The sequence below is a fragment of the Phoenix dactylifera genome, unplaced genomic scaffold (genome assembly GCF_009389715.1).
Source record: "Phoenix dactylifera cultivar Barhee BC4 unplaced genomic scaffold, palm_55x_up_171113_PBpolish2nd_filt_p 001074F, whole genome shotgun sequence".
Taxonomy (NCBI): Eukaryota; Viridiplantae; Streptophyta; class Magnoliopsida; order Arecales; family Arecaceae; genus Phoenix; species Phoenix dactylifera.
Window position 1 is genome coordinate 73,437 of NW_024068422.1, and position 18,266 is coordinate 91,702.

The 18,266-nt window shown below is 50.3% G+C and overlaps 1 pseudogene; it reads right to left on the reverse strand.

The window, feature by feature from the left end:
* Window positions 1–3,266: 3,266 nt before the first annotated feature.
* LOC103697611 overlaps window positions 3,267–18,266 on the reverse strand; it is a 45,040-nt pseudogene continuing 30,040 nt past the window's right edge.

Genomic DNA, 18,266 nt, shown 5'->3' on the forward strand with positions numbered 1-18,266 from the left:
GGCTGACGATTGACATTTAGGACAACATTTTCCAACACCAGTGGCCTAATTATTTTCTGTGATTGTAGAAAAGCTCCAACGTCATGCTACACTTCTCCACATCACTGAGTCGAGCGGCTCACCTGTCAACCTATCCACCTGTCAAGGTCAGATCTTACGCGACACTAGATGAAGTGCTCCTCTACCTTTGAGGTTTTCCTAGAGATTTAAGAAAAAAAGTCCATACGAAACAACCACCACTCCACCAATCAGCTCCAACATGAGTTCTTTGACTCCTAGCCTAGCCCTCAGCTGTCCCCGACTCCACAACCGACTCTTGAGGAAGTAACAACCGAGTAGTTTAACCTGCTAGTCCAACAAGTGTAGAATTTGATAGAAGTAGTTTGAGACATGCAATTTTTGAACCCAACAAAAGACCACCATGCAACTAGATCGACAAGATGACCTGACATAGCATAATTAGCCATCACTACGAAGATGATCCCCCTGGCGCTCATTACGAAATAGGCTCCAGCCCGAGAAATTTGGAATCTCTCTAGTTAGAAGGATCTCTAAGGAGAGCTAACCTCGATCAAAGAATTAAGGAGATGAACATCCAAGATCGAAACTCAAGAGAAGGGCAAGCTGACTAGGAAAGAAGATCTAGAGATTACTATCGATACGCATTCCTCCAAGGCAATTATGGATTAACTGCTGCGAGAAGATTCAAGATGCTCCATTTCAAGGTGTGTGATGGCACTTTGGATCTGATAGACCACCTCGAGAGATTTTAGGCTCTCATGATGTTATAGGGGGATACCAGTATAGTCTTATGCCAAGCTTTTTTGGCCACTTTGAGGAAAGAAGCATGCCTTTAGTATTCTAGCCTCTAGCCATGGTCTATTCATTCTTTTGATTAGTTCAACTGATAATTCATAGCTCACTTAGTGAGTAGCTGAAGATAGAAGAAACATGACCAGTCTGTTTATAGTGAAGCAAAGGGAAGACGGGTCCCTTAGGAGTTATATCGACTGCTTCAACATGGAGATGCAAGAAGCAGGCAAAAATCTTGCCACTTCTACTTCTTCCTAGAGAAGAGATCTTCATAGGATCTGGCAATGGAAGCTCAAATTGAGGAGAATAGAGGAAGAAAGGGACCAAGAAGGAGGCCCGTAGACTCAAGCATCAGGTCGCTTGGTATATTCTGATCAGCAACCGACTATGTAAGAGATCTTTTACTTTGCCATATCTCAATACCTCCGACCTATTGAGGCCGAGTACGCCCTCCAAGAATCCATGAAGGCATATGTAGAAATCACTTGGGGGGTAAGGCCCTAGCACATAAAGTACTAAAGCAGGAATAATATTAGCCCACATTGCAGAAAGATGATGCTCAATTCATAAAGAAGTGTGATCAATTCCTAGGATACACCAATATTCAGTACCAACCAACCATGGAGTTAACTTTGATCAGTGCTCCATAGCCATTCGCCCAATGGAGGATGGATATTCTTGGTGGTCCCTTCCCACAAGCTACTAGGCAAAGTAAGTTTCTCATCATCACCATCGACTACTTCATAAAATAGGTCGAGGCAGAACCCTTAGCTTGGATCACTAAGGAGAATGCACAATGCTTCATTTGGAAATTCATCATCTACCAGCTCATAATTTCTCAGGTTCTCATCACCGACAACAACTGACAATTTGATAATGCCTTATTTTGGAAATTTTGCTTGAAGCTCGGTATCAACCATCAATTCATCTCAATCGGCTATCCCAAGCCAATGGAGAAGCTGAGGTAAAAAACTGCACTATTTTGCAAGGTTTGAAGAACAGGCTTGATCGAGCTAAGGATCTTTGGTAGATGAGTTGCCCGGTGTATTGTAGGCCTATCGAACAACTATCAGAACTCGACCAAAGAAACTCCTTTTTAATCTCTCCTTCGACACTAAAACCATCATTCCTATGGAGATCAGCATTCTGTCCTACCAGGTGGAGACATATGACGAGCAAATTAATGCTGAGAACCTCTATGCCAACTTGGACCTACTGGATGAAGCTAAGGAATGAGCTTGAATCAAGATGGTTGACTATCAGCAACGAGCGGCCCAATTCTACAACTCCCGGGTCAAGGTAAATCTCTTCCGATGAGGGATCTTGTCCTCAGAAAAAGTGAGGTCGCCCGATAAGATGACCAAAGAAGGTTTGCACCCAAGTGGGAGGAACCATACAAAATTATAAAAGTCATTCAACCTTACACATATCGACTCAAACAACTCAACGGAACTCTAGTACCTAGGGTATGGAATTTTGATAACCTTCGAGTGTAGCACCAGTAAAAATTGTAGTTTTGAACTTTGTACTCCTTTATTGCTAATAATAAACAAAGCCCGTCTTTGTGCTCCAAAATAGCTAAGTAATGCATGTCTGATACATCACCGCAAACCAAGAAATCCTCAAAAGTGACGGTATCGGGTGAGCTTGGCAAAGACCCCTTATCATGATTCCCATGGATCTCGCTAATAACTGAAGCACCGAAGCACGGAAGAAATATCGGGTGAGTCTCCAAAGAGACCATCGACAATGCGACACTCGAGCGCCGTAGGATGGATGAGTCTCCCACGAGACCATAAATTTGTTATTCCTGTGGGCCTGTCCAAGATATCAAATAGCTAAATTATAGATAGAATATTAGACTAATCTCCAAAGAGACCACCGATAGAGCCGCATTCGAGCACCACAAGTTAGGATAAGCTTCCCAAGAAGCCATTGAACTCAGCTAAGAGCTAATGAAAGATCTAGTCAAGGCAGTGCTAGAATGAGAGGAAGCACGCTCAGCCTAATCAACCAAATGCTAGCTATCTATGAAACCCAACTGATAGAGGATCCGATGAGCCAAACAACCCACCATTTTGCCTCATACTAATATTAAAATTGTGAGACATTGTAATTGAGTTAGTTAAAAAAAATAAAGTTTCCATATTTTAGTTAAATTATTTCGCTACATATTTATGATATCATATTGAGATGCTTTACATTCTTATGGAAAGAGTTCTCTATGAGTATGCGGTAGTTGCTGCGACCCCCGGCTCGCAATTTCGGATCAAGGGCGTGACATAATATTGGAGACAAGGCAAAGTGCCACATAGAATGTTTGCCCATATTTGAGATCTGCAATTAGTGAAAATCGAAACCCAAAGAATATGAGGCATATCTGAGGTCCGGTAGTAGTGAAAATTGACACCCAAAGAGGAGAGAGGGGGAGAAGGGGGAAAAAAGCAGGGGTCTTGCGTCCACCAAATTCCATATGCACCTGTTTCCATGGCCATCCTACAGTTCAATCTCATGTAGGGTAAACAAATGCAAAATAATGTTACCATCATGTATATGAAAAGCTTGTAACATAGAACTTCTTGATCCCTCCTGTTTTTAAAAGTAACATTGCACATTAGAATACATTTATCAGGTACTGATCTAAATAAGTTTCTTCTTTTGGAAGAACCGCTTTAGATGCCACAATTGCAGAGCAGAGACTGCAATGCAAACACCGAGGGACATAATACTGAACCATGCAACCCTAGCATTCGTTCTCTCACTCACTTCCCTCATTTCTGCTTCCCTGCATCCACAAAACAAAATAACAATCAGGCATAAGCTGATGCATGATTGACAGATATCTGGCTTGCAAGCTGTGATGGTTCAGTTTATTACCTGGCTTTGAGATATAACAGGTTATTATGGATTGCCCGTGTGGCTGCTTCTAGTTTCTTTAGTTCCAGCTCGACACCCTAATTTAACAAACCCATGTATTATATATATTCACAAGAAGGATAGGTAAAAATTGCAATGGAAGTCCCCGCAATCAGACTAGAACAGGTGGTTTTGTAGTTTCAAGTGTTCACCTCTGTTACGGGGGAACTAAGCCGCCATGCTCCACGTGACCGGCACGCGCGCCCATGAAGACTACGGCTGTCCTTTGATCCAGCAATCCGACCCCGAGTCGGACATCTTCGGCTCCACAGCCCGACCTCGAGTCGGCTGCCCTTCGATCCAGCAGTCCGGCCCCGAGTCGGGACATCTTCGGCTTCGCGGCCCGACCCCGAGTCGGCTGCCCCTTAATCTAGCAATCCGACCCCAAGTCGGATATCCTCAGCACCGCAGCCCGACCCCGGGTCGGCTGCCCCCTGATCCAGCACTCCGACCCCGAGTCGGAGATCTCTTGATAACGACAGGCTGCTTCCCAGAGGCACGCCGAGGCCTCCTGCTCCACTACTCCCTGCAACGGCTGTATCCGATGCTGTTCCACGATCTCCTGTATCAGCCGTACAAAGCGGAACTCCACTACGCCCTGTCATGGCCGTACCCAGCGCTGCTCCACGACGCCCTGTAACGGCCATGTCAGTGGCCACTCCGCCGCGCCCACGATGACAAACCCCCCTCAGAGACCCCCCAGCCAGGTATATATGCGGCTGGGGGGAGAAGGGGGGGTAAGCAATATCTTCCAGAGCACTCTCTTGCTTGCGATTATTATCTCTCCTTCTCCTCCAATCTCCTCTGACTTGATCGTCGGAGGGCCCCCACTACCCCAGTGGTGGTGCGAGGCTTGCTCGCAGGTTTTCCGGTGGAAGGTGGAGCATAACCAACACCAACCAAGACAACTCAGACGGAACCCCGTTCACACCGCTGTGTCAATCGTTCTCGGTTTGGACCACCAGCAACAGTTGGCGCTAGAGGAAGGGCCTGATCTCAGAGCGATCGTAATGGCACGGCGAGGTGGTCGTGGAGCTTCCAATGCCTCCGGTCGCGGGGCCTCTCGCGCCTCCGGCCGGGAGGCCGCTGCGTCTCCAACACATTCTCAGCAACACTCCACCATTCCACCCCCCATTCAGATGGTCGAAGCCGCTCAGTTCGACCAGTTAGCCCAGCAGGTTCGCACCCTCGCGGAGGCAGTGCAGAACCTGCAGGGTGTGATGTCTCGAGCGCCACAGCGGGCCCAGGAGCCGCTGCCCCCCCGAGCGCTCACCTATCTTCCTCAACCCGCGCTCCTTCCTCTCCCATGGGGAGGAGCGCCGGCGCGAGGAAGGTTCTCGAGCACGGTCCATTCTGCCAGGACCTTCTCATCGAAGCTGCGCGGGGTACGAGAGGCGGACCCGGGCGCGTTCTCCGACCCCCCAGTCCTCGAGGGGCCCGCACTCCAGTCGGTCCCCCTCGCGCCGCTCCTTGTCTCCCACCCACCGGTCGCGCTCCCTGGACCGGCGGGTGGACGATCTCCACAGACAACTCCAGGTCCTGAAGGGCCACTCCAAAGATCTCTTCGCCGACTTGGAGATCTCCCAACCGGCGCTTGCCTCGAGGATCCTGCGGACCCCAAATCCGCCGGAATTCAAAATGCCGGCGATCGAGCCCTATGACGGGGCGGCGGACCCGCGGGATCACGTAGAGAGTTTCAGGACTCTTATGCTCCTCCATGGAGCATCAGATCCCCTCCTCTGCAAGGCATTCCCGGCGACCCTCCGTGGCCCAGCCAGGGCGTGGTTCGCCGGCCTGGAGGCTGACTCTATCCAGTCCTTTGACCAGTTCACTCGCCTCTTCATCAGCCATTTCGCCGTCAGTAGCCGGCGGCGATTGGTTTCCGACTCCCTCTTTGATGTCCGGCAAAACGAGGGAGAAAACCTGCGGGATTACCTTACCCGCTTCAACAAGGCTACAAAGGTCCGGAACCTGAGCCAGGAGGTGGCTCTCTCAGCCCTGAAGCGTGGCTTCCGGAAGGGCAGACTCACCTTCTCCCTGGACAAACGCCTGCCGCGGAGCTTCCCGGAGCTGTTGTCTCGGGCGAACCAGTATGCAGACGCCGAGGAGGCAGCCGCCCACCGGAACAAGGAGGCCGCCGAGGCCCCTCTAAAGCTCGGGAAGAAAAGGCGAAAAGAGGCACCCCAGAGGAGGAGCCCGACGCCTCAACATCGGCGCAGAAGCCCGTCACCGGCGAGGAACCACGGCGCCCCACGCCCTCGTTCTCCGCACCGACGCTTCAACCGGTACACCCCACTCCTGGCCCCCCGGGCCCAGATCCTTATGGAGGTCAAGGGGCGGGAGAACCTCCCGGTCCCGAGGCAGATGAAGAAAATCCCTGGGAGGAGGCCCTCTCGAGCGTACTGTGAGTACCACCGAGACCACGGCCACGACACCGAAGACTGCTTCCAGCTTCGGGACGAGATCGAGGCTCTCATCCGCCGAGGGCGTCTCGGTCGATATGTAAACGACCGACGTCCCCCCGCAGACCCGCGCCCGGCCGACCCGGCCCCTCAGGAGCCTCGGGAGCAGAATCGACCCGTCGCGGGCGTGATCCACACCATCACTGGGGGCTGCTCTCGGCCTGTGAGGAACGCAGGGGGCTCGGTGGAAGCATCAGGGGTGGCCGTCGCGAAGAGGCAGCGGGTCGGAAATGTAATCACTTTTTGTGATGAGGATGTAAAGGGGGTTCAGACCCCCCATGATGATGCCATGGTGATCTCCCTCACTATGGCGAACTATGATGTAAGGCGTGTTCTTGTGGATAGTGGAAGCTCAGCTGATATTTTGTTTTACGAGGCCTTCCAAAAGATGAGCTTGTCCCGACAAGTGTTGCACAAAACATCCACCCCCCTCATAGGATTCACTGGAGACGCTATCTCGGCCGAAGGTGTCGTTGAGCTGCCTGTGACTGCGGGCGTTGCACCCGCAGAAGCCACGGTGCGGCTCGGGTTCTTGGTCGTCCGTGTTCCCTCGGCCTACAACGCTATCCTCGGACGACCCGGACTGAACGCCCTTCGCGCGGTAGTCTCTACATACCATTTGCTAATGCGGTTCCCCACGGCGGCCGGGATTGGAGAGGTCCGAGGTGACCAACCGACCGCACGGCAATGTTTCCTAGCAACTCTCAAAGGGAAGAAGCCCGTGGAGGCCCTAAGCGTCGAGTCCCTTGACGCCAGTGACGAGGTGGCTTTGCGGCACGGGGAGCCGGCCGAGGGTGTGATCGAAGTTCCCCTTGAGGAGGGTCGCCCGGACCGTACGGTCCGGGTCGGTGCCAACCTCGACTCGGAAGCTCGGCTCAGGTTAGTGGAATTCCTCCGAGCCAATGCTGATGTATTTGCCTGGTCGGCGGCCGATGTACCCGGGATCGACCCGGAGGTCATTTCTCACGCCCTCAACGTCGACCCGACCCACCGACCAGTAAAGCAGAAGAAGAGACACTGTGCCCCGGATCGGATCCGGGTGGTCGACCAGGAGGTAGACAAACTCTTGGATGCAGGCTTCATAAGGGAGGTGAGCTACCCCGAGTGGCTGGCAAACGTCGTACTTGTCCGGAAGGCGAGCGGGAAGTGGAGGATGTGCGTCGACTACACCGACCTGAACAAGGCGTGCCCCAAGGATAGCTTTCCGCTTCCACGGATAGACCAACTGGTCGACGCGACTTCCGGCTATCAGCTGCTGTCTTTCATGGACGCCTTCTCCGGTTACAACCAAATAATGATGGCTCCACAGGACGAGGAGAAAACTGCCTTTATAACAGACCGGGGGCTGTACTGTTACAAGGTAATGCCCTTTGGTCTGAAGAATGCTGGCGCCACTTACCAGCGCCTCGTCAATAAAATCTTCAAGGAGCAGATTGGCCGGAACATGGAGGTGTACGTGGACGATATGCTGGTGAAGAGTCGCCATGCAGACCAGCACATTGCGGATCTGGAGGAGACTTTCGCCACCTTGCGGAAGTTTCGCGTGAAGCTGAACCCAGCGAAGTGCGCCTTTGGTGCTTCGGCCGGGAGGTTCCTCGGTTTCATTGTCAACCAGCGGGGGATCGAGGCCAACCCGGACAAAATCAAGGCCATCCAAGATATGTCCCCTCCGACCAAAGTGAAGGAGGTTCAGGAGCTCGCTGGAAGGGTCGCCGCGCTCGGACGATTTGTGGCAAAATCGGCCGAACGCTGCCAACCGTTCTTCAAGGTGTTGAAGCGTCCGAAAGACTTCCTTTGGACGGCCGAATGTCAAGTGGCATTCGACCAACTCAAGGAGTACTTGGCGTCTCCTCCCCTGCTGTCCAAGCCGCAAGAGGGGGAGATGCTCTACCTCTATCTGGCGGTCTCCCCAACCGCAGTCAGCGCAGTACTAGTTCGGGAAGAGGCAAAGCTCCAGAAGCCTGTGTACTACATCAGCCGGGTCCTACGGGATGCCGAGACGCGGTATACGAAGGCGGAAAAGATCGCCTTCGCGCTGCTCACCGCGGCCAGGAGGCTTCGCCCCTATTTCCAGGCTCATCCCGTCACCCTCTTGACCGATCAACCACTGCGGCAGATCCTCAGCAATCCTGAGAATGCGGGACGGCTGGTGAAGTGGGCAGTAGAACTTGGTGAGTTCGACATCCGCTACCAGCCCCGACCCGCCATCAAGGCCCAGGTGCTCGCGGACTTCCTCGCTGAGTGCACTGTGCAGGAGGCGGAACCTAGGCCGCCGGAAACACCCAGCCTCGACCTCCCAATCTGGACGCTTCACATTGATGGGTCGTCGAACCCCGAAGGTGGAGGGGCCGGGCTGGTCCTTACCAGTCCCGATGGAGTGATAGCCGAGTATGCCTTGAGGTTCGGATTTCCAGTGACCAACAACGAGGCGGAATACGAGGCCCTAGTCACAGGACTCAGACTCACCAAGGAGCTCGGCATCCGGCGTTTGAAGGTCTTCACCGACTCCCAGCTGGTGGTCGGGCAGGTCCGAGGGGAGTTCGAGGCTCGGAGCCCGACCATGCAGAGCTATGTCTGGAAGGTGCAAGCACTCATTCCCGACCTCGGCAGTGTTGACATTCAGCAGGTCCCGAGAAGCGAAAATGCCAGGGCCGACAGGCTGTCCCGCTTGGTGGGCGCAGACGCGCACAACTTGTCGAGGGCGATCTACCTGGAGACCCTGGATGCCCCGAGCATCGGCGAGGCCGGAGCGGTGATGGCGATTGATCCGGAGCCATCTTGGATGGACCCGCTCGTCGCCTACCTCGCCGAAGGGATCCTCCCAGAGGACGAAGATCAAGCTCGGCGACTCGTCATGAAGTCCGCCCACTACGTACTCTATGAAGGGAGGCTGTATCGGACCTCGTTCACCGCCCCCCTCTTAAGGTGCCTCCGCCCCTCGGAAGCGGCCTACGCCCTCAGCGAAATCCACGAAGGCATCTGCGGATCGCACCTGGGGGCTAGGTCCTTGGCGCATAAGATCATGAGGCAAGGCTATTATTGGCCTACCTTGTTGGAGGACTCAAAGGATCATGTGCGGAAATGCGACGCCTGCCAGCGCCACGCCAACGTCCAGAGAGTCCCTTCTGTCCCCTTGGCACCAATCACTGCACCCTGGCCCTTCGCCCAGTGGGGAATGGACATCCTCGGACCATTCCCCGTCGCTTCAGCTCAGCGGAAATTTTTGATTGTTGCAATCGACTACTTCACCAAGTGGGTGGAAGCAGAGCCGCTGGCCACTATCACGAAGGTGCAAGTCCGGAAGTTCGTGAAGAAGAACATCATTGTCCGATTTGGGGTACCTCGGGTCCTCATCTCGGATAATGGGCGACAGTTCGACAACAAGCATTTCCGTGACTTCTGCGAGGAGTTCGGGATCGAGCATCGGTTCACATCTGTGTCGCATCCCCAAACCAACGGCGAGGCCGAGGTCACAAATCGGACAATCCTCCAAGGAATCAAAGCGCGAATCGGTCGGACGGGGCAAGCTTGGGTCGAAGAACTCGAGAATGTCCTTTGGGCGTATCGGACCACGCATCGGACCCCTACCAGGGAGACGCCTTTCAGCCTAACCTATGGCACGGAAGCCGTTGTCCCCGTGGAGCTCGGACTCCCCTCACCTCGGGTGGCCGCGCACCGACCCGAGGCCAATTCGGAACAACTCCGAGGGAACCTGGATCTCTTGGAAGAAGCGAGGGAAATGGCGCAGGTTCGGATGGCGATGTATCAGCGGAGGGTGGCCCGATATTACAACTCCAAGGTCCGACCGAAGCTTTTTAGAATCGGAGATCTGGTGCTAAGGCGAGCTAAAGCATCTCGACCTGCGGAAGGTGGGAAGCTAGCGCCAAATTGGGAAGGCCCATATAAGGTTCGCTGGGTAAACCGACCTGGCTCCTACCAGTTGGAGGCCCTAGATGGTCGAGAAATTCTAAGGAGCTGGAATTCCGCTAACCTGCGGATGTATTACCAGTAGAACGACGATGCCAGAAAGACAGTTCAAAAATGTATAACGCTTTGCATTTCAATAATTTCTGGTTACAACGGCGTGCTCGTGTGATTACAAGGAATTCCCAGGGGGGAATTAGGGTGTAAAGAAAGTAAAGAAGAGGTGGAGACTCCGAGGAGCTGAAGATCTGGGATCCCGAAACCTCCATCTGAAGCGGTTGCAATCCCGTCGGAAGTGGGTGCTTCCAACCGGAGGCGCCATCGGCGTCTCACGAAAGAGACGAAGAGCCGGCGCGGATGAAGAAGAAGTGGACGAAGGAGAGGTCCACACTGCCTCCAACCGGAGGCGCCATCCACGCCCCACGAAGAGGATGAGGAGCCGCCGCCGACGAAGCTCCCGCTGCCTCCAGAGGAACGCCACCTCCAAGGGATATTCCGGTCCTCCCCAGTGTTAGGGGAGAGAAGGAATACGAGGGGGAAGAGCATATGGAGGCGCGGTCCCGGATCAGGCGTCTGGTGCAGAGCTCAATCGGGAGGCTGAACTTCAAGGAGGGGAGATGTGATCCCGGATGAAACGCCTAGAGCGGAGTTCCGCCGGGGAGACCCTCCTTGCTGATCCCAGATGAAACGGCTAGTTGGTTGAAGTCGCGAGGGGCGCGCCTCCCGTTCCTTCGGCAGGAGTCTCTCAGCCATGCGCCAGAGAGAAGGTCCACGATCCATGGCAACTTGAACAGCTCCGGCTTGGCAGGCTCCATCGCACCTGCACCTATATTTATAGCCAAACTGCGGCCCCCCGGTCGTTCCGATACGGGTGGCTCCAATAAATGCGGGCGCATTGAATCCGGAGCCGATCCGGCTCTCAAGGCGTATCTTCCCGCGATTTCCTAAGCGTCATTCTCCTTAATCGCATTTTTTGTGCAGGACACTCCGGGTGCCCTGTACCCCTAGGTCCACGTATCTCCGCCCGCGCCCAGGCCGCATCCGCCTCGAAGAACGCGCGCATCGCGGCCGCTTAACTGACACTCCTCGCAAGCAGCAACTGGCGATCCGATTTCCCAGGTAACGCATCAATTAGCGTTTAATGCCCTTCTGGTGTTCCCCAGGCAACGCTTGGAGAAGAGGAGAAACACGATCGCAGCTGGCCACGGAGAAACCCCGTCGGGCTGCAAGCGACAGGCGCATGGCCAACGAGCGGAATCTCCCGAGGCTCGGCCCTCGGATGCCAGGCTAACCCGATGATCATCCCGGAAGCAGACTAGCCTAAAGCCCCGACCGGTCGCCTCGGCTTGCACCAGCCTTGGCCGACCAACGAGCGGAATCTCCCGAGGCTCGGCCCTCGGATGCCAGGCTAACCCGATGATCATCCCGGGAGCAGACTAGCCTGAAGCCCCGACCGGTCGCCTTGGCTTGCGCCAGCCTTGGCCGACCAACGAGCGGAATCTCCCGAGGCTCGGCCCTCGGATGCCAGGCTAACCCGATGATCATCCCGGGAGCAGACTAGCCTGAAGCCCCGACCGGTCGCCTTGGCTTGCGCCAGCCTTGGCCGACCAACGAGCGGAATCTCCCGAGGCTCGGCCCTCGGATGCCAGGCTAACCCGATGACCATCCCGGGACCAGACTAGCCTGAAGCCCCGACCGGTCGCCTCGGCTTGCGCCAGCCTTGGCCGACCAACGAGCGGAATCTCCCGAGGCTCGGTCCTCGGATGCCAGGCTAACCCGATGACCATCCCGGGACCAGACTAGCCTGAAGCCCCGACCGGTCGCCTCGGCTTGCGCCAGCCTTGGCCGACCAACGAGCGGAATTTCCTGGGGCCGGAAGAACTTCGAGAGTCAGGAGTCGGCAAGACGCCGCCAAGAGTTAAAAAGAAAAAAAGAGGAGGACGAAAGCGAGATGAAGAAACATTCGACTTGTATTAATTTTCATTGTTTCAGGGCCAAGGCCCATACAATTTGGCAAAATGCCGACATACAAAAAAAGAGGACGCCTGGCCGCCGAAGGGTCGTTCGCGCCCCAAAGGCAAATCGACACCATTAAGGAAGGATGTCCGCCGAAATCCTCAGACTGCCAGGTCAGCAACAACCGCCATACGCCATAAAGAAGGCGGGGAGCTCGAAGCGCGCGCGCCTCTCCGAGGGATGGCGGCAATCTCGAAGCATCACTCCCTTCACCCGTTCCCCTTCTGGTTCCAGGCTCGGAAGTGGGGGGCTACTGTTACGGGGGAACTAAGCCGCCATGCTCCACGTGACCGGCACGCACGCCCATGAAGACTACGGCTGTCCTTTGATCCAGCAATCCGACCCCGAGTCGGACATCTTCGGCTCCACAGCCCGACCTCGAGTCGGCTGCCCTTCGATCCAGCAGTCCGGCCCCGAGTCGGACATCTTCGGCTTCGCAGCCCGACCCCGAGTCGGCTGCCCCTTAATCTAGCAATCCGACCCCAAGTCGGATATCCTCAGCACCGCAGCCCGACCCCGGGTCGGCTGCCCCCTGATCCAGCACTCCGACCCCGAGTCGGAGATCTCTTGATAACGACAGGCTGCTTCCCAGAGGCACGCCGAGGCCTCCTGCTCCACTACTCCCTGCAACGGCTGTATCCGATGCTGTTCCACGATCTCCTGTATCAGCCGTACAAAGCGGAACTCCACTACGCCCTGTCATGGCCGTACCCAGCGCTGTTCCACGACGCCCTGTAACGGCCATGTCAGTGGCCACTCCGCCGCGCCCACGATGACAAACCCCCCTCAGAGACCCCCCAGCCAGGTATATATGCGGCTGGGGAGAGAAGGGGGGGTAAGCAATATCTTCCAGAGCACTCTCTTGCTTGCGATTATTATCTCTCCTTCTCCTCCAATCTCCTCTGACTTGATCGTCGGAGGGCCCCCACTACCCCAGTGGTGGTGCGAGGCTTGCTCGCAGGTTTCCCGGTGGAAGGTGGAGCGTAACCAACACCAACCAAGACAACTCAGATGGAACCCCGTTCACACCGCTGTGTCAATCGTTCTCGGTTTGGACCACCAGCAACAACCTCGATCTTTTCTTTCCTAGCAACTGAATCCCAGTCCTTTGCAGCAATCCCAATCTTCCAGTCAAGGTTAACACTTGCACCTACACCTTTGTCGCCACTATCTTTCCAGAAACATGCTAGATAGTTGCCAGCCTCAGTGGTTGTGAATGCAAACTGACCTACAGTAACATTTTCTCTGTGATAAAGTGTGTTTCCATATGGAGATGTCACCTGCAAAAGAACAGTTTGATCCAGCAATAAGAAAAGCCCAAGTACATTCAAAAAGTAAGAGATATTAATGCATTCATCTCCAATCACATTTGAGCAACCATAGTTAAAGTTGGCCTAACTTGGCTCAACAAAACCAAACGAGCACATTCAGAAGTACATCAGAATGGATAAGCTCGATTTGGTTTGTACATAAACCCAATAGGCACAACAGGGAACAGAAGCAGAAAAAAATACATGAATGGGCAGCAGCAAAAGATGCTTAAATGATGTTCTAGAGCTGGAAATGTAAAAAAGTGTAATTAAATAAGCAGTAAACATGTGTGTTATTTATAAGAAAGAATAAAGAAACCAGAGCAGAACCACTGAGAAACTACAATTCAGTAGTTCCAGTAGTTGTTTAATATTTTCATGTACTTCATAATGGTCCTTATGATTTGCCATGCATTTTTCGTTCATATTTCCCAGATGCTCACCTATTGGGGGAAACAGAATTGCATATTCAGGAAACTCTAATTTTATTGGGAAGCTGATTACCTAGTAGGGCAGAAACTACAATTTACTCTTCGACCTTTCTGTTCTGATAGACTGATTCCTTCTAATGTGAGAGCATGCTGGTACGCAAAAGCATGAAATGATTTTGGTTTGCAGAGCCAGTAGCATAGTAGTTTTCCTTTCTTCTTTTTTTTTTTTTTGCCCTTTTTCTTAACAGATACTTGGGCTATATGAAAACTTGCTGTTATTTTCCTGCTCGGCATAAACTTCCAAGTCCATTTCTTGTTTGAAATCACTATAATTAATTGATACATATAATATGATAAATGGTGAAAACCATTTGTTCGAGTGGTTGATAAGGTGGGAACAATTTGGTGAAGAAAGATTATTCAGCCTGTGGAAGATAGTGAAGCAGGCATACAAAAGCTAGATGAAAGAGCACAAACACTAGTTCTGTGTCCACAAATTATACTTACCCCTTCCTAAAGGATGCCAGGTTGAAAAAATTCTTATTATGGCATTGGTTGAGCTCTAATAAGAATCTTTTAAATTTCACCAAAATGCGATTACCTTGTGTAGACGAAAATTCTCTTCTTAATCATCATCATTATCATCACCCAAGCCCCTGTACATGAAATCTGATTCACTATGGAGCACAATAAAAAGGCTCCATGCTAGGATCAGGCTTTTTTTTAATTAACACTACCAGCTATCAACACAGTGACAACTATATTGGTATGGATTTTCTTATCTAGACAATATTACGTTAGCCTGGGACTGCCAAGAAACCTCAAGAGTTCAAGTTGGGTAAGTTGATATTTGTAGTTTAAACTTATGCAACCATGGAACAACCTCCTGAAACCCCGATAATTGAAAGAGCCTAGACAAACAAGGTGACATTGTTCGTAATTGGAAATTGCATTCATCTTTGAGCCTCTAAGTATAAAACAGAATCAAAGACCTAAACAGCCTATTAAGCATCTTAGAAGCAACAACATGAAACAATATTAAGTATTACCAACTAGCATGCATCCATATAATATGAATTCACATATTTGCTTAAGATTACATGATAATCTCAACATTGGATTTCAAGGTATAAAGAACCACAGACTGCCCAAATAGGCAGTGATGGGAGACAAAATAGATCGTCCTACTCCAGCGTGGAACCACCCAATTCCTGCCGAGCAGACCTCAGAGCCGAGCAAGCCAGGCCTCGGTCCCACTAAGAGCCAGGCCGATCTCGGACCCAGCCAAAGGCCGAGCCGACCTCGGCCAGAGGCCAGGCCAACCTCGGACCCAGCCGAAGGCCGAGCCGACCTCGGCCCTGTCAACCTTGATCTCGTCAAAGATCCCGCAGATCCTCAGAATTCAAATTCAAACAAATCTGGAAAGATATCTCCCGAATCCTCCACCCACGGAATTAATCTCCATGAACAAATCTGGAAAGATATCTCCCGAGTCCTCCGCCCGTGGGATTGATCTTCGTTATCCACGCCATCTCCTACTAATGGCCAGCTGATCACAGCTCGGCCTGAGAATTCAAGTAACGGCCAAACCCCCCACCCTATAAAAAGGGGGTAGGGAAAGACCCTCAGCAAGCAATTGGAAGCAATACAAAGCAATTCAAAATACTCAGAAACTTCTCCAAAAAACCCCACTAACTTAGCCATCAGAGGGCCTTCGCAGGAATCTCCGGCCATGGCTTCGTGCAGGTACACCGGTGCGCAGGAGGTGGCTCTCTTTATTCATCCCGGCCGGCGGCTTCTCAACTTCCTCCGGCATGGTCATCCCCTGGCCAAATTTCAACCACAACAGGTAGGACTCCTAATATCCTAGTGGGCCTAGTCACTGCCTAGGCACCAAGGCAGACCTTGGTAGCCGGAATCTTCTACTTAGGATGGGATATCTTCTCCGGAAGCTCGTCAAGAGCTCGGCCAGCACCTTCCTAAGCAATCATCATCATCATGAATGCTCGTCCAACTCATCCTGTGAATGCTTAAAGTTAACTAAGAGGCAGACTGCCTAAGGAAAACATGAATGCTTTAAGTTAACTTCTTCTCCTGAAGGACTATCCATTATACTGTTTAGGTATCACTTTAGTAACTAACAGCTTAATCCCTAAGACCATTTGGGTTCACCTAATTTCCAGAGGATCAGCTCCCTCCTTTCCCACTTGGGTTACCTCTAGCTATAAAATCTACCCTTCATAAATACTGATAAGAAAGAAAGACATCAGAAATACGTTATAGTTAACAATTCCCAAATATGAACCAAAATTTAAGATCTCAAATAAAAAACCTTGAACTTGAAGAGTCTTATGAGAATGTCCTTCCAAGCATGTTTGGTTGTAGAAGCAGAAATTACTACAAAATTTTAAAGAAAGTAGGAGAAAAATGATGTTCAAGACAACCCCTACAAAAACAAACTACTGTAGCATTTATTATTTGGATGGTTGCATGACCAGACAAATCTCTCTGTCAGCAGTAGCAACCAGAAAATAGATTTTAAACAAACAAATAACAGTTAGCCATTACAAACCAGGCAAAGGAAATTTTAGCTGTCTACAGTAACCTCAAGCCCTTTAATGACGAGAAAAAGGCAGTTTTGCAATCATCTCCAGCTCTTCCATCTCTAGTCCACCACTTCTTGTCATTCATATTGACACGCATTGCACAAACAAAAAATAACAAACTGACTATTAATCAAAATCCTCAAGAAACTTTAATTCAATCTTTTTGTGATATTCACATTCTTCAAAAATATAAAATGCAATAGAAATTAAAAAAATTTATCTGCTTGAGCTATGGGTGGAACCCCACAAGATCCCTTTCTTTTGTGCAATACATAGACCAAGAGAAACCAGATATTAACAAACTTACTTGGAGTTGGAATACTCAATAGCCCTTTTCTCTCTCGTCACAAATTCCAAAATCCAATGAAAAGTCAGCTGTTAAAATAACAATGTAGGAACAACCTAAGAGTATAGCAATGGAATGCCAAGAATGATATGTGTTTTATACTTTGGAAGTTACTTACCTCCACCTCTTCTTATTCTTCCAAAATTTGAGTATCATGGTAACAATTAGAAAAATTTAATAGCTATGGTTAATGGTTATTTTCTAATACAGGCCACCATATCATGCTATTTTTAGATTTTCTCTCCATGTCCCATTAATTCTGAGAATAAGCCTTGAAGTGGCCAAAGGAACAAACACAGCTCGATTGATTACAAACATGAACCACAACATCTAAGATGCCTCCAAACCAAAAATCATGTGCTTTGTAGAACTCTTGCATATGTGCCAAATCATCCCAAATGAATGGTACAAAAGGAGATACCATGTCGAATCATATTGCAGGCTACATATAATGTGAACCCAAATTGTTATTCTTGATTCTGGCATTCTAAAAGACATAAAAAAGCAAAGTTTAACTATTATAAGTATCTATCACCCATAATCAAATTAAAACACTGCACTATACTAAAATTATCAATTTTGGGTGATGTCACTCCAAAACAAAGAGGACCCAGATGAAGCAGTGGCATAGGAGAGTTGAAACTTGTTCATAATAACTAATAATTTGTCCAACACCTAAGGGACATTTGCGAAGATGTAATCTAAATTGCTTATTCTGAGCCTCCACAATAATAGACTGATGTCTCTTACATGCCTTAGGTCTTGGCTCTCTTCATATTTCCTTTAGAAAAAGTTATTATTTGGATCAAAAAAAGTTATTGATTTATAAAGGAGAAAACTAATAAGCTTTATTTAAATGTAAAGATGGCTATGATGATGAATTCAGATAATGAGAAATCTTTATTTAAATGTAAAGATGGCTTTATTTAATTATAGCAATATAAAATTTGGGCAGAACATGTTGAACAAAATAACTGTGTTGTGCAAAAACACTTTTTGCATAACTATAACCATCTAGCCTTTTCCTAACTATTTATTGTCAGCTATAATTTTTGCATCAGATGCTGAAAATAAAAGTGCACTTTCCCATCATCAATGGACCCTTTGAGCATATGTTGTCAAGTAATAAGTGATATGTTACAGCAATAGATGGGGAAGCAACCTTTAGTCACAAGCTTTCTACGTATTATGTACATATAGCAGAATGAATTTTATTTTCTCAACAGATATACTAATATGGATCCTCTTTGATGTCATGTACCAATAGATATGTGCCACTAATTATGTATCGCTCTCACATGTTTGATTACATGAATTGCATGCTGATGATTGCATTTCATGCTACATAGCTCAGCCCAACAAGCCAAACTGGCCCAATCCACATGACAACCTTGACACACTAAAACATGCCTAAGATGCAGTTTGGACCCCATAACAAACTG